Raw genomic sequence first — 4,078 nt, 5'->3', positions numbered from 1 at the left:
AGGACAGGCTCCACGGGTCCCGGGCGTCCGGGGCTCCCTTCCCCGGTCCGACGGCTTGTCAGAGTGCCCAGGACGGGCTCCACGGCTCCCGGGCGTCCGGGGTTCCCTTCCCCGGGTCAGCGGCATGTCAGAGTGCCCAGGACGAGTTCCACGGGTCCCGGGCAGTCCTCCCCCGGGCGTCCGGGGCTCCCTTCCCCGGGCCGTCGGCAGGTCAGAGTGCCCAGGACGGGCTCCATGGGTCCCGGGCAGTCCTCCCCCCGGGCGTCCGGGGCTCCCTTCCCCGGGCAGACTGCAGGTCAGAGTGCCCAGGACGGGCTCCACGGGTCCCGGGCAGTCCTCCCCCCGGGCGTCCGGTGCTCCCTTCTCCAGGCCGATGGCAGGTCAGAGTGACCAGGACGGGCTCCACGGGTCCCGGGCAGTCCTCTCCCGGGCGTACGTGGTTGTCCGACAGATTCGGGCAGATGTGCTTTTACGAACCGGATCGGAATCGGCCCAAATAATAATAATAATAATAATAATCCACATTTGTAAGGCGCACAATCACCCGTAAGGGTCTCTAGGCGCTAGGGGCCGTTGGGAAGATTAAGCAAGCTATTGCCCAGAGTCACATGGTGCTGGGCTAATCTGCCGCCGGTGCCGGGGATCGAACCGTGATCCCCAGATTCCGGAGTCAGCCGCCCTAGCCGCGGCGCCAGCTATTTCCCAGAGTCACGTGGTGCTGGGCTAATCTGCGGCCGGTGCCGGGGATCGAACCCTGATCTCTGGGATGCTCGAGGGTTACTACGCGCTCTACAAAAACCTTAAATAAAAAAATCTCCAGATTCCGGAGTCAGCCGCCCTAGCCGCGGCGCCAGCTATTTCCCAGGGTCACCTGGTGCTGGGCTAATCTGCCGCCGGTGCCGGGGATCGAACCGTGATCTCCAGATTCCGGAGTCAGCCTCCCTAGCCGCGGCACCAGCTATTTCCCAGAGTCACGTGGTGCTGGGCTAATCTGCGGCCGGTGCCGGGGATCGAACCCTGATCTCTGGGATGCTCGAGGGTTACTACGCGCTCTACAAAAACCTTAAATAAAAAAATCTCCAGATTCCGGAGTCAGCCGCCCTAGCCGCGGCGCCAGCTATTTCCCAGAGTCACCTGGTGCTGGGCTAATCTGCCGCCGGTGCCGGGGATCGAACCGTGATCCCCAGATGGGGATATCCCAAAAATCTGGCATGGATACGGCCCGCCAGGACTGGTTTGGGCACCCCTGATGTAAGGGATTCAGTAGCCTCATACGGATGAAGGCATTCACCCACCTCCTCTACTGCCACTGACGTTTTCTGGAAACTTACTTATGAGGTTCTGGATTAGAATAGAAGGTGTTACAAGTGCAGGAGGAAAATAAAGACTTTGTCATGTTCCTAGAACAAGGGAGATAGTAAGGGCATAAATGCTATTAGTTCAGCCAATAGCAATACTAAGTTTCTCGGGGAAGGAAGAGGACCGTCACAAGGTGGATTCGCGCAGGCCATCTGCCCTAGGCCATGCTCTTTCCAGGGCCCATTTACTAATGTGTGATATATTCTGAATAAGGCAGGTACCCTGAGATACCACTAAGGTTCCAGAGAAGGGCCCTGCATCTTAAGTGTGACTGAGGATCCACAAAAGCGTCTGGTGAGTCTGGTCAGGGGTCACCCTCATGCTGTTCAGAAAGTGACAAGGAATATCAGGTGAGGTGGTAGTGCCTACTGTGTTCAAGAGCAGTGTGTGATCACACTGGGTGCAACAGAGCATTTTCTGAGGTCCTGTTAGCAGTACCATCGCTGCAAGTGTTATTTCCCTCTGAATGAATCTGCTTTTCTTTTTTTTCTTTCCCTAGACTACAGTTTTAGACCCTGCTGAGTTTCACCTAGATTCCTCTCTTGCTTAATTATGTGTTCCTTGCCATTTCTGCCTTTCTTCCTGGTTATGCTCCATCTGCTCAGCCTTATTAACTTTATAGAACTACGACCATTTCCTTACATTAGCTGCTTAATTTCTCTGTCTCATTTACCTTCAGGTGTCTCTGGTTTTAATAACAATTGAATTACAACATCTCTGGTTTTAGTAATTGTCTAAATCCTGCATTTTAATGCTGGTTCATGGAGCTCATTTTAAATAGTCTGGAGGAGCTGTATCGTCCAGGTCTGCCTAGATTATACCTCCCCTCTCTCATATATATACGATATACATATCAATGAGGGCTTTGAGCCATCTCTTTTCATTCATTGGTCTGTTGTTGTGTCATTCACATTTTCCCCCACCCATGACAGGATAAATCATGGCGCAAGGGGTCAGCCCACTTACTTCTCTGGAAGTGATGGCATTCTGCCTTTTCACAAGATGCACATCTGCACACAAAGCCCCTGACTGCATGTTATTTATGGCACATGCTAAATAATAATACCATGGGTTACGATATGTTATTTATCATGAGCGATAAATAACACAGATCACAAATTTGTGACGAGTAAAATGCGGATTTTGGTGTTTAACGCACCAAATTCACACGGTACGGAAAATATCGTAAAATTTCCCCTCTTAAACTTCAGCAGGTTTAACCTGCCGAAATTTAATGACAGCTGAAGTATTTCATTTATCCGATAATTTTCGGATGCGTTAACTACAACCAAACTCGTGATTCCGCACGGGTTGGAATTTACCAGCCTACTCTTAAATAGGGCCAAAGTAGTTTGCTTCCATGCCAAAAACGAATATGGCAATGTGTACTTTTTGTGACCCAAAAATATTCTTGCTTCATTGCAATATTTTTATATTGGTGAGGGCCCAGCAGCTCTCAAAACAATTTGTTTATAAAAACCAATGCAAAACAGACAAGCACTGGCAAAGCTAAAAAGCTGTCTGCATACACTGATGTTTGCTTTTGTATTGTCATTGAAGGTCCGAATACATAGTTAGCAAGGAGAAGTTATGGAATAAGATAGCATTGATGAACATATGTACTCAATGCCAGTAAAAATAAATCTGCCCCAACAAAACGTTATTGGAAACAACAGTGAACTCACACAGCAAGGTGGGAATGCCCACTCTTTGGGTTATAGAATAAGTTAACATTGATGGATGTACGCATACATACATTCAAAAGCTTAAAGGCAAAAACTTAAATAGACTAAAACGCAGATCTCAACCTAAGAAAAAATATATACGTTGTAACAATACACAAAAAGTTAACTACTTAAAGTGTCTTTGCATTCCATGGACAAGGATGTATTATTTGTGCCCAGAGTCTGCCACTGTGGCACAGGAACTATTTGCAGCGAAAGCTCTTATCCCATGAGGTCGGAAACATGTCTGGTGGTGGCAGGCTGGCTAAGACTAGTCAGAGACCACACCAGTGTTTAGTAGGTTTTCAGGGGACACCTCTAAGGTTCCCTCTGTGTGCAGTTATTATTAAATCCAACACTGGCATCATTTATAAAGGATTTATTAAGACAAGATGTTTGGTACCCATTATCATCCCTGGGTTCAGTGAAGCCACCATGGTGCTGGGGAACCCATAATGACGTGTGTCCAGCCCATTAACTTTATATGGCTATCCAGCAAACTTATAATATCCAACAATGAACTTTGATATTCTAGGGTTATATCTGCTCAGGCAGATATGACCACAACTGTGATATAGTGCACCCTGCCTTTGGGTAGTAAGGCCTGCAGGAGGGGTGACCTACCTATACCTCATGCAGTGTCTGTGGGCATGGCACACAGGATGTGTGCCTTGTCAACTCTTCCGTTTTCTCTGCACCAATACACGCAGCCTGCAATGGCAGTTTGCATGGTCTTGGAAATGGGTCCCTAGGGTGGCGCAATTTGTGCTGCAGCCCTAGTGGACCCTTGTCAGTCCCAATGCCCGAGGTATCAAGGGGAACCATTTACTAGGGATTTACAGGGGTTGCTGAAGTTGTGCCAATTGTGGCACAGTTTCAGGAATCAGCTCTGGCACTTGGAACCAGGTTAGCAGGGACCCAGTGCACTTTCATTCGAAATCACATCATGTTCCAGACAAAAAGTGTTGGCTAACCATGTCCAAAAGAGGCACTTT

Source organism: Lissotriton helveticus, chromosome 9 (genome assembly GCF_964261635.1).
Source record: "Lissotriton helveticus chromosome 9, aLisHel1.1, whole genome shotgun sequence".
Taxonomy (NCBI): Eukaryota; Metazoa; Chordata; class Amphibia; order Caudata; family Salamandridae; genus Lissotriton; species Lissotriton helveticus.
The sequence above is the reverse complement of the archived record's forward strand: the minus strand, read 5'-3'. Positions refer to the sequence as shown.